At 36.6% G+C, this 13,610-nt stretch overlaps 1 protein-coding gene and 1 non-coding gene across 3 annotated transcripts in view; one reads left to right on the top strand and one right to left on the bottom strand.

Annotated features, from left to right (window-relative positions):
* The window catches only part of DNAJC17 (DnaJ heat shock protein family (Hsp40) member C17), a 968,483-nt gene that overhangs the window by 161,434 nt on the left and 793,439 nt on the right, over window positions 1–13,610 (bottom strand). The gene's annotated exons all lie outside the window — the stretch shown is intronic.
* Window positions 7,878–7,951, top strand: TRNAI-GAU. Its single transcript has one exon. It is a non-coding gene; the product is annotated as a tRNA-Ile (tRNA).

A 13,610-nucleotide genomic window follows, 5' to 3' on the forward strand; every position in this document is an offset into this window, starting at 1 on the left:
ACCAAATAATAAGGGAAATATTTATGAATAACTGGGGGATTTTAATGGATGACCCCCAGTGTAAAAAACACATAGATGAGTTCCGTAAAATCGTATATAGAAAAGGGAAACGTTTTAAAGATTTATTAAGATGAAATACTCAAAATGTAAATAATAAAAAGGTAATGAATGGAATGCATAAGTGTGGTGCCTGTAATTGGTGCCATAAAATCAACCTAGGGCAGAGTTTTTATGTAAGAAATAAAAGATATTTTTTAAAAAATAAATATAATTGTAAGTCAAAAGCTGTAGTTTATTTAGCCATGTGTGACTCATGTACCTCATTTTATGTAGGCAAAACGGAGAGGGCTTTATCTCAAAGAATTTATGAACACGAATATGCAATTAAGAAAAATAAAGCGAATAATGCTTTAGCGAAGCATATTAGCGAGTATAATAATCATCAGTTTTATTTTACTATTATAGATCAAGTAGAGATAAAAGATAAAACCCCTTTGGGCCTAATACTCGAACAAAGAGAATTACAATGGCAAATTAAACTACAAGCAGACACATGGCCTGGTATTAATGAAAGAAGTACTATAGCACCAATACTTAAATTAAAGGCATTAAATAGAAAGAAAATTAAAGATTAAATAGTGTATTCTAAGTATTAATTTTATGTTTAATTTTTATAATAAATATTTATAACATTTAATATTTAATCTTTATATTTTATATTTAAATCTTATATAAAATGCAGTAAGGATAAATTGATTTTTATCTATATATAAATATATAATATTGATAGTTAATATCAGGAATAATTATATATTAATTAGAATACATGGGGATTTACTAGATAATGGATGAAAATTAATGGAAATGGTCAAGATATATTTTATATATATATATATATATATATATATATATATATATATATATATATATATATATATTTATATACATATATATAATTTTAAGATTTTTTGAATGGTGAAAAACTTTTTAACAAAGACTTTATATATATATATATATATATATATATATATACATATATATATATATATATATATATATATATTTTTTTTTTTTTAAACTGTAATAATATTTTTGCATAGTATTAAATAATTTAATAAGGTTTTAAAATATAAATTATATAGTGGTATATTTTAATTGAGTTTCTATTTTCAAGTAGGCTATTATAAGTTATTTTTACATAGATTTTATATTTATTTATAATTTTCATTGTTATTCGTATTACTGAAATAAAGATTTAAAATAATTTATTTAATGTTACATATTAATGATATCAGCTATCCCGTATATGGGTAAATGTTTATAGGAAGTTTAAATTATAAATTTCATTGTAATATAAGAACTTCTATTAATGTAAATATGAGGGAAGGTAAAACATTTTCAGTCAATTTTTCACTACTGGGCAAGCTTGTTTCATATGAGCCATGTGAGCGGGATTTTTTGAAAAAAGAGAAGCTTATATAAGGAAGTGATGTAATTTACTTGATTGTCTGATGAAGTTTAAAACCTTTTAAACGAAAGCGCTTATTTTTATTGTTCGTTTAGGTGAAATTATTCGATTGTTAATGTTATAGTCTGTCTAGTTACAAGTTTGTTGTTTCAAATAAAATAATTCATATTTTAAATCCAGCTGGTGGCTTTTCGCTCTCGCTATTTAGTAGTTACTTGTGAATGAGTCATTCTAAAAAAGTTCTGAAATTAAAAAGAACAAAAGTGCTCAATTTACTTGTCCTTGGCATACTCTTTTTAGAAAGCTCATATAATTTATGTCTATTTGCTTAGAAGGTGTGCAAAAGTCTTCAAGACAGATAAACTGAAAGAGGTGCATTTGATAAGCAAGTAATATGTATACATTATGAAGGAGGAGTTTCTAATTGACAACTGGATGTAAAAGAATGCTTACAACTCGTTCACACTTTTAGCTCCTTTTGGTATAGTTCCACTTAGCCCCCGTGGTTTCTTATGACTTCATAAATTTATTTAACTCTGGTTTCCTTAACCAAGAAACTTTCCCATTCATGACAGACATGACAAGCTAGCCTGTGAGGAATAGGATGACAGGATACTTTTCTATATTTTTCTTTGTTGACCGGGTAAATGGGCTAGTCCAAGAACCCTTCCCTGCCATGACCTGGATGCAGAACAATGAATGTTACTGATTAATTGCATACAGAAAGAAGTTATTATGCAAACATCCTAAATGTGAATAACCAAGTAAATGTTGGTCTGAAACACTAAAATAGCCACAATCTTGCCACACAGAGCTCCAATAAAGGCTGTCCCTCCTCAACACAGCTACACAATGTCACTAAGGAACCAAGGCTCACATGAAGTAAAGAATCTTTTAGTTTCTCCAGCACGCGATAAATACCAAAAGTTTACACAGTAAGATTAAGCACTTTCATCTTCTTACAGAAGACTTCATCAGAATCTTACATGTGAATGCTTGATGTTATGCAAAACTAGAATGCTGAATAAAACTTAGATTAATGATTATATTACCCCCAACATTCTTCAGTATTTTTTTTCTATCTAACAAAAGTCACTAATATATATACCATAGCCTTTATTTCTACTAATTTATATGTATATTTACACACAGAAGAGAAAGCTTTCCCTAGAGTGGAGAGTAAACCAAAGAGAATGAAAAGGTGACTTTCTATGGTTGGTTGACAATGCATAACTGATAGAAATTAGACCTTGAAAAGAAAACAGGTGTTCATTTGTATGTTTCTTTTAGGTGTTCTAGGAGCTTATTCCTAAAAGAGGAATATTCTGCAGTTTGTGTGAGTTCTGCAGACATGCGTCTCCAATTAAAAGGGATCATTTTGCTGAAGCTTTTTCTCCCCAACACAGCAGTGAGCAAAAGGAGGTCTGAATAATATTGAAGTACCACTGTCATGAATATGAGAACATATGCAGATGTTTTAGTTTGTAGTTTATTTTAAAGGAATGGGCAGAATCTGTTAGTCAGTATTTTAAATACAGGGGAGAATAAGAGAAGCATAGAACATGTTGTGATAGGTACCCAGTTGGCTTTTTGCAGGGTGATGCATATTAACCACTCTTTGCCAATTATATATATTTTCTTAATTAAGTTAATATTTTCATAATTGAATGAGCTACGCTACAGAGGGTCACAGTATGAAATAGCATGATGGGAAACAGAAAAATATACTGCTGCAACTGTCAATGCAGAGATATTGCCAGTTTATTCAGCATTATGAATATATGCAACATTAATACAGCCAAATATAAGTAAGGTCCCAACTACTGCATGGTATCAGCAGAAATCTTACATGATGCTGAAGACGACTGATGTTGACATTTACAATGTAAATTTTACAGCTTGACAGATATTGGATGGGAATAACAGAAATTTTGCACAGGGGTACAAGTGCTAATATTCGAAGAGGTCACTGTACGAAGCACCAGACTGCTAATCAAAGATGTAGTAGGCAGGTAAATCACCTTTATCCTGGATAAAGGACAGTATAAGAAAACAGAGATGCAGTAGTGAATGGATGAACAGCACTATGTTGTAATATGGCAGGAGTATAGCTACAGCAGCAAGAATGGCCAGTCTGACAGACTTCACAGATAAAGCAGGCTAGTGCAGGAAAAGCAATACACCCCCCTCAACATACACTGCTGCAACACACAGCTGCAAGGAGGACAGCACAACTAAACACATTGTGTCAACAGAAAGATTATTATAGGTGTGTACAGCACAGTGATTACCCTTTTAGAATATAAATGGGGAGGAAATAAGGTAGACAGGAAAGTAAGAAAAAGGGAGAACAGCACACAGAAATAAACAAAGAAGGGCAACCATAATGTATAAATACTGTGGGGCAGGAAGGGTATTTTTGGGGGAATGCAACCCCTTTATGTATTTTCCACAAAACAGGGGCAAGTGGGGAATGTACAGAGGGATAGTTGTGGGTGGGACAAAGAGAGAAGGGCAGGTAGCAGGGACAGGCAGACAAACATGGAACACAGACAAGGGTAATATACACAGAAAAGGACAAGAGATAGACACACACACACGATGTGGAGAAAAGGAGATGGGGGAGGGCTGAACAATGACAGAGGAATGAAGAATGATACATAAAAGGAGGGATACACTTGGAAGGGGAAACAGTGGGCTCCTAGTGTGGTTGCATGCCAGGCCAGCCCACAGGACTACAGGCCCAGTAAACACTCACTTAGGTAGCCAATATCAGAAAGCTGCTCTCCTGGACCCCAATGGATGGGGTCCACAAGCTGTACCAGAATCCATATTGCCAAGGTGGGCATCCAAACTCAGCGTACCCTAACAGCAATCCACCTCTACAACTAATTCCTAGAGACCAATGAAGACTCCTCTAAGTCCACCTTCAGAAGAGCAGCCACCACCACTTTCCTGAAAGTCGGGCATGGTGGGCACCAGTGAACCATATAAGTTACCTCCTCAAAGACAGATCTGGGGCTTACTGGTGTTCCAGTGCCACATACAGTAGCCAGCAGAGACCAACATGTCTATGGCTTCTCTTCTTCTTCTGCCATAATTGGAAACCTACAGATGGAAAACACAATGGGAAGAAATTATCAGACACATATGTTACAAAAACAATCACAGCTGTACAGTGGGCTGGCATAGAAATCATATATATCCAGTGCCAGGAGGGGTACTCCTACCTTCTGCAGCTCCCCATTATTTTCAGCTGATGTTCCACTGCAACTGAAAAACAAAGCAGGTAATGTTACGTATACCTGTATTTCAACATACAAAAAGAAAAAATACAGTGGTATAGTACCCAAAAAATAAATACTTACAGTACATCTGTGGTTCACTGTCCTAAATCCCTGCCTCCCACTCACACAGCAGGAAAGGATGGCACCATCTGAGGTCATCACAACAATGATGGCATTGCTCTCCAGTATGAATGATGCCACTCAACTCCAGGACCAGTTTATAACTTATTTCAAAGGGCTATCATATTGGCCCAGCAGGCACTCTTTGAAAATTTTGTGCATAATTAACAGGAAAATCCTGCTCTTCCTACCACATGACACAGAAGCCCTTCCTTTCCCAGTTATGATGCAACCTTGGCCACTTGGTAGGTCAACTCCAGTAGTAATATGGTAGACCATTTTGCAAAAGGCACACATTTGTGAATCATGTGTCACGTAATGTAAAGGTATACTGCAGCACTATATCCATACACGCTCTGTATGCATTAACATACAGGTCACATGCTTCATATACACAATGGCATGCACAGCCATGTTACTCACAGATATAGTACAATCCAAACATATTAAGATTGTGCTGTACTTCTCCATCTAGACTGGCTTTCAGTACATTATACATAGTGGTGCTGCGGTAGCGTTGTCGCCTGAGAGCAAGACGTCCCGTTCGATTCTCAGCTAGAGCGTCTTCTGTGTGGAGGCATGTGTGAATGGGCATGCCTTCGTTGAAGGTTGTGTGTCAGGGCTGGTAACTCGGCACGTAAAAATCCACTACCAAACATTAGCGGACCGGAGTTCTGCTGTGGCGACCCCTAACCGGGATAAGCCAAAAGACACAACAACATACATTTTTAAGGTCTTTGTAATAGAGTTGCTCATATAAAACCCTAGTCCTTGTTATCTGAATTAGCTTGTTCTGCCATATTGTAATTCTCAGGCTTTGCATCTTGGCTTCCCAGAGGCTGCTTGTGGTTCCCCAGGTGCATTTAAAAACAGCTGGCATTCACTCCTTTGCCATTAGGTGCTGTGACTACAGAACTTACTGCATCTGTAGCTTTAAAAACGCCCTTCCTTGCCTAGCTTACTCAGGTCACTCAAAAGTTATCTGAACTGACATTTGCTGCTGTGGGAGGATATACTTTTATGCTATTTTTGTCTTATCTTTTCCTTTATTTTGAACCTGACACCACAGTATTCTATGTTAATCCAGGACCCAACTTCTAACTCTACTGACAATGCTGACTTCAATTTTGTTTACATGTTATAATGTGAACTGACACTTCAAGTGATCTTATCTATTTTATTTTAATTTATTTTATTATTTTACTTCTTTTCTATAAATAACAACTAGTCTTACTGTCATTCTAAAGCTTGCTTTTAGCCACTCTGTAACACATACATTTCTTCATATACACTTGCCTATGATCTAGTAGAAATACTTATCTTCTGTTATATCTTCCTCTACTTCCATCTACTTCTGAAAGTTAAAAAAAAATCCTTATTCTCCAAATTAAGTGCTACAGCCTGAACATGTACTTTGTTTTGTTCCACTGCCACTGCAGCCACTCTGTATTCAAACATAATTACTTTCATACTTTGTACTTCATCCTACTTTGTCATTATTGTATACACCTTGCTTGATATTCATGACTATAATGTCTATGTAAAGGTCTAAGAACTCATATAGTGTATTATGTCACCTACGGAGCATTTCTTCTCAGGCCTCTACTGAAAATGAGCTCTTCTTGGCCCAGTGAATTTCCCCGGTCATCAAACTGTAATAAATAAATAATAAATAATATCGTAATCAGCATTTTGTTTGAAAGACAGCTAAAACCAAGATGACGTTGAAGGTGAAGTTAACAGTATGAATTAGAGCAAGTCCCCACACCTCCCACCGACTCCAGGTGGGAATGATCATTCAATTAACATATCAGATGTTGGACAACAGGAATACAGAGAAAGAAACAAGTCTGCTAAGAGCACAATAGGAAAAGAAAGGCATGTACCAAGCCACTTTTCCTAAAGGCATGTTCCTGCACCTTTAATTAAAACTCTCATCAGGTTTCAGACATTTGGTTGTTAACCATCCAAGTCCAGAACCACTAGCGTTGGCAATGGAAGACGTGCACACTCTGCCTGGGGTATTGGACACTGCTAAGACAAGGAGGAGTGGGAGGATCCTTCAGAAGAAACTTTGTCTCATATACACCTAACTCAAAGTTACATGACTTTTCTCTTCCATGAGATTAAACCAGTCAGCAACAAGTTCCAGCTATTGAATGCAGAATGTACATGAGCATAAACATGCATTAAAGAAGCAAGTCCAGTAACTACTGAGATTGGAGGTCCAATTTTAGACACAGACTGACCTCCAATAGGATTAGGCTGAAGATTACTCTAAGAGTGCTAGTCCCAGATATAGTGCTACAGCTAAGACCGGAGGCTACATATGGACCCAGCTGCAAGTCACTGTGCAAATAACTCTCAACCACTGCCATCCTCATGTTAGCAAGACAAGCCATAAACGTCTCTTCTGAGAAGGGCTGAACCACTGGCATTTAGAGCAGTTCTTTATATCCTATTTCTACCCTAGTCAAAGCGCCAACATTGATGCAGATATTTGGTAGCTACATGAACATAGAAAATTCATTTCTAGGCATTAAATGTATGAATAGTTCACAAAAGTACATCAGGATTAAGATCTAACCTATACGAGCAGCAGAAAATAAAATGACTAGCAAAGGAGTTAGTCAACAGTGCAATGTCACAGTGTGTACCAGCACCATAGCTTTCAACTTGTTTGCTCAAAAATCTGAGACAAAGACAGAAATAATGAGGGGGTACAAAGGCCCAAAATCACAGTCAATGTTTAAATATTACTCTAATTCTCTTAAAAGGATAACAGAACAGGTTTTGCACCAACATGCATTTTCTGAATAAGTAGAAGCATGAAACTCTAATGTCTGGTGTTGACTGACTGACTGACTATAATACCACAAAAAAAAAAAAAAAAATTACAAGGGACAGGGCAAACATATGAGGCACAATCAGGGACATCCTGCAAAATCAGGGACAGCTGAGTGGTACGTCTGCTACACTGAATCAGTCAGTAGTAATTTTGTGGCCAGTTAGCTCAGTTGGTTAGAGTGTGGTGCTGATAACGCCAAGGTCAAGGATTTGATCCCCGTACAGGCCAGCTACCTTTTACCACCAGGGCCAATGGTGCAATGGATAACGGGTCTGACTACGGATCGTAAGACTGTAGGTTCGACTCCTGCCTGGCCTGAATGATACATTTAGATGGCACAGTGGTGCAGTAATAGCATTGTTGCCTTACAGCAAGAGGTTCTCCGGTATGATTCGTGGCTGAGGTGCGTTCTGTACAGAGTCTACATGTCCTCCCTCCATTTCTGCGTTTCCTCTGGGTGGTCCAGTTTCCTCCCATGTTACAAAGACATGCGGCTGGAGTGTTTCTCCCCAGGTCTCTGCTGAAAATTGGCTTTGTTCCAAGTCGGACTTTCCCCGGTTAACAAATGTTAAATAAAATTAAATAAATTAATAAAATTTTAAGATGCTAGCAACAGAGAGGAGATGAAAATGGTCACCTGAGATCAGCTGGTACTGCCTGCACACCTGGACTGAGTGCAAATAACACACATGACATCCTTAATGATACAGCAGCTGAAGACTAGAGTGTTCAGGTTAGGGTAGTGATCAGCTCTACCAAGAAAAAAAATCTTCTTTTATATTAAACCAGGTAAACCAGAGCCATTTTCAAAACCAAACCAATTGATATTAAAGTCATAAAAATAAACAATCCCTAAAATCAAGAAAGTAATTCAATAAATTCAATAAAGAGGAGACAATTATTTTATTATTTTAACAGTGCATGTATATCACAGATACCTAAAGTTTTGTATGGGACAATAGTGAATTACTAAATTCTGTTAATACTGGTAGTCACTTTAGAGCTTTCTGAAAAAAAAAAAGGCAATGGTTTCAAATTAAGCAATATTAAAAATATTTTTGTTCATCCTATCTAATGGAAGCCAGATTAGGTACAATATTGCAGTTCAGAAAAACAGTTTAATATTTGTGCTCCTCCTATGCATCACCTGAGAGAATACAAATATTTACCCATAAGACTTAAGACTGGTTTTGTTTCCAGATGCATACCTTAACAGGGTGTGCTCAAATTCTGTTTTGTTTTTCTTTTAGTATGTGTGATCCTTTACCTCTGCTGACCTCAGGCTTCTGGGGTATCTGTCTAATGCTCATTATTCTTCCCACTGATCCCCCAAATGCACCCTCAGACAGTAAGAACACTACATCTGCTTCATGGCAAGAGGAGATAGTAAGCCTATCTAGTTTGCCCATTAAGAGCAACTAACATTCTCACTTTCTTCCACAGCTACACATTGACCTCACAATTCTACACCTGTCACATTGCCCTCTTAAATAGCTGCAACAATTCCCTCTCCAGTTCCTCTCAGTCTGGCCTTTCATTCTCTGGATCCCACAATCCTACCTGTGACTAAAAAACGTTTGCATAACAAAGGAATAGCTGCATTTGCCTTTCTTCCACTCTCATTCTTCCTGCTCGAGAATGTCCCTTTTACTGCTTCATTACGCACCAGTGTTAAGCATCCCTTCTTACTTCTTGCTCCTACTGAAAAAAAAAGCTCTCTGGCTCCTCTATTCTCTGTCTGTACCTGTTCCAGCCCAAGTCATGGCTTTCTTCTGGACTTGTAGCTGACTGATGTTCCCTTTCTTGCATGGCTTTAAAGGCTGCACAGTGCACGCGAGGTGTTACAGTCTGATACAGCAGAATCATTACTGCTTTTCATCTGCAGTTTACTTCTCCAAGGATACACCACAAACATCTGCTACTGTCAGTGCTGCCTCACTGTTTTCCTGATGCTACAGTCCAAGTATGACTAACATCCTACATCCTTTTGTGTGTCAGTCAGTTGTTCCATCCCACAATGGGTGGCCTAATGGTTAAGGTGTTTGCCTTACAAACACAAGGTGCAGGGTTTGAGTCTCATAAGGGATAATTTGCTAAGCTTAAAATGGCTTGCAAGGGCAGTTAGCTTAGTACTAATCTATGAACCTATGAACATTGATCAAGTTATATCTATTCAAGCTTCACTACTCAAGGTCCTTAGTGCTTGTCTGCTCAGTAAATACAGGATTAGCTTATTTATTTATTTTAGATAACTTGGATGCCCGATGGGGCTGTGGCCCATTTTTAGTGAAGGTGGGAGAAAAGCCACAGAATAAATTGCACCTAAAGAAAGACGATGAGAAAATAATTAAAGGGAATTTTAAATTCAACTGGCAAAACATGGACGAAAATAATTAAAAATTAAAATATCATATAGATATTGTCATATATGTAACCATATGTGTAAAGAGATTGTGGGTACCTGAGCTTTCAGTTTCATGCAGTTGGAGCAGAGTAGTTTACTCTCAAGTTTGTGGGTTTTTTTAACATCTTTAGTAAACATGACATTAAAAAAGTAACATAGGTACATATTGAGCAGATGTGATCGACATGATCCTTTTTCTACTCTGTTGCTCTCTCTTTCATTCCCTAGAACTGACGGTTCATACCAGGATTAGAAAAGGCAGCTTGGGGCCCAGTACAACATGCTAATGAAAGATTTTTTTTCTGGAAATGGCATGCAGTACTTAGACCCTTATATCATACTTGTAAACCATGATAAATATGCCATATAAAAATACATTTTGGCATATCATGCTACACAACACAAACTACTTTAAAAAGTGTACTTCCTGGTATACACACACATTCCGGGCTACACCTAATGTCACACTAGTAGCTGAACTTTTCACAGGCTAGATCAGATATTAAATCTAGTGCAATAATAAACCATTGGCCTGTAATATTAATTCTGGATATGGACTGTCACAGTTCCATTTTGTCAACACCACATTTGTGTGAAACAGTTAACTAAAAAGTTAAAAAAAATTGACCTTAAGTGTCGCAAAGGAGGAAGTCATTCCAACCTCCGCAAAGGGTGAGAACTAAATGCAATACCAGTAATCCCAAGGCAAACACTCCACCAGGCAGCAATGACACCAATGTAGTTCAGTCAATCTTTTATTTAGCGCTTTCGTTAGGTAAAATGACTTCCTCAGAATACAACCTAGTAATATACATAATCGTGGCATCCAGCTAACGTTGATACCAGAATCCACATAACAAACCAAAATAGTAGTTGACAAACTTCATTTGCTACGTATGTCCATTTCTTAGGCATGTATACACATTGTATTCCGAGGAAGTCATTTTACCTGACGAAAGCGCTAAATAAAAGATTGACTGAACTACATTCGTGTCATTGCTGCCTGGTGGAGTGGTTGCCTTGGGATTACTAGTTTTTCAGTGAACTTTCTTTAGTAAATGCAATACCACCTAAGTCAAATCAGCTTGTGGGAAAAATCTGTTTCACTTATGTGTTCTATCAAAAAAAAAAGACGACTCCATGACACAACTAATTAAGTTATTGGATAAGGGGAACAATTAAATGTAAGTAGTCTTTGCACCCAGAACCAGCCTTAGCAACTGTGAGGTCCAATGTGGGACATGTTTGGAGGTGGGGCTAAGCCACAATCTTCTTATCACTAAGCCCCACATCCTCCATCTTCAATGATTTGCCAGAAAACCACAACATTTATGAGGAACACACCAGAAATACAAGGCAAAAATATGAACATTCTGTAAAATTCTGGACAGTGGAGATGTATGGTACAGGCAACTGTTTATTAATGCCAATACTATATGCACAGCATACTGCTTAACTTCTTTATTCAAGAATTCTCGACAAATGCAAAATAATGTGGGAACAAATGCCCAAAATCAGGTACAGTTTTTCAGTATGCTATTCTAATTCACTTAAAATGTTAATAGAATAACAGGTTTTGCATCAACATGAATTATTCGAACAACATGACGTTTTAACTTCTAAAGTATAGCATGAATGACTGACTGTAATCTACAGTAACAGACTAGAAGATCAAAAATTCTATAAGGGACGGGGCAAAAATGAGGCAAAAGCAATCAGGGAAGTTCTGCAAAAAAGGGAAAGTATGAGGTAGTTTAACTGTAGTAAGCTACATGTTATATTTGTATCAAATGGCTTTCTTTGGTGAAGATTAGTAGAGGTTTTTTCTTTTTTTTCTACAAGTTTATGTCCTGCTAGCAAGCCTTTCATCAAGCTCCCATATTTGTGTTCAAACTGCCATCATAAAGTGTTTACAATTTAATTTTATTACAAAGCACAACACAACATAGATTTAAGTAAGCATTCATTGATGCAGGAGGGACCATAGTAATTTATTTAGTAAAGTTACACTGACAAGCATGGCAATCCACTAAACGTTGTTCTCCCCAGACCTTGAAAAGTAGAAACAGTGTTATGTTTGCAGCTCTTTAGGGTGGTGACTAAATAAAAAAGGATCAACAGTAGTCACTTTGCACTATTTGGTTACAGTATCATTTACTGTGCAAAAGTGCTGCAGAAGCAGGACCTGACAGAAGAGTTATAAATCATTATCATTCATTCATTGTATTTTCCTCTTCACATTTGAAGAGTAGTTTGCGATGTGTTTCTGCTTTTTTGGTCTTGCCCTGGTTTGAAATACGGCAAATTCTGCAAAGCTGGGACAGGAACGAACCAAGAAAAAGAAAAGAAAACAGATGAAAGGCCGAATAGGAAACTATTATTAAACTAGAAATATCATATTGGTCTCCATTTGATAACTAAAAGCACCAGGTATTGTCTGCTGAATAATTTATATCAAGAAGAGGTCACAAAGACAATAAGCATCAGATGTAAAGCTGGTCTGACCTAGGAAGGTACTTGCAAAATAACCGAGAAGAATGGTGTTTTAGATTAAATGGTTCTTTATGGATGCCAATACAGCATTCACAGCATAATGCTTACCTTCGTTGAGCAAAAATTCTTGACAAAGGCAAAAATAATGGGGAAACAATTGTTTAAAATCAAAGAAAAAATTTAAATACTACTGTAATTCACATAAGTGAAGAGAATAACAGGTTTTGCATCAACATGCATTTTCTGAACCATACTCAGTCTGAAACTCTAAAGTCTGGTATTATTGACTGACTGTAATCCACAATAATGGACTTGAAAATCAAAATTTCTATGAAAGACAGGGTAAAAAATGAGGCAAAATCAATTAAGGATGCTCAAAAAATAAATAGTCTGTGGTAGCTTAACTGTTGCAAGCTGTTCGTTACATTTGTTTCAGAGTAGAGGAGCCCCCCCCCCCCTTTTTGGTCTTCAGTGTGAAGACCTGTTTTATCCCCATTGCTCCTGAAGCTAACAGGGGTCAGGATTACCAGGTGCAGATAGTGTGGGAGTGCAGTACTTGCATTTGTTAATGGAATGCTGGTATTGCATTTGTGTTATGTTTAAAATGCTTAGTGCTGCTTGTTACATTTGCAGAGAGCAGCTTACTACAGTTTCAAATAGAAGATCAAAAGATCATTTTTTTTCTTATTCTTCAAAGTGAAGACTTCTTTTAGCTATGGTTCTGGACTGCACATTGCAGTGACAAGCTGAAGGACATATTGCACCCAATCATTTCAATCATCCTAATGACTTTCAAAGTTACATAAAACAGGAGAGTTTAACAGTTCTTCAAAAATTTACATTTTATACTGAACTTAGTCAAAAGCATATACACAAAAATATAAACAGAAGACAAACTTTATAAACATTTACAAAAATAAAAAAGCAAGAAACATCAAACAGAATTAATACAGACTAGCAAATGACTTTCTTTCATAATGAAACACTATA

The sequence above is a fragment of the Protopterus annectens genome, chromosome 6.part0 (assembly GCF_019279795.1).
Source record: "Protopterus annectens isolate FY-2018-M chromosome 6.part0, PAN1.0, whole genome shotgun sequence".
Classification (NCBI taxonomy): domain Eukaryota; kingdom Metazoa; phylum Chordata; order Ceratodontiformes; family Protopteridae; genus Protopterus; species Protopterus annectens.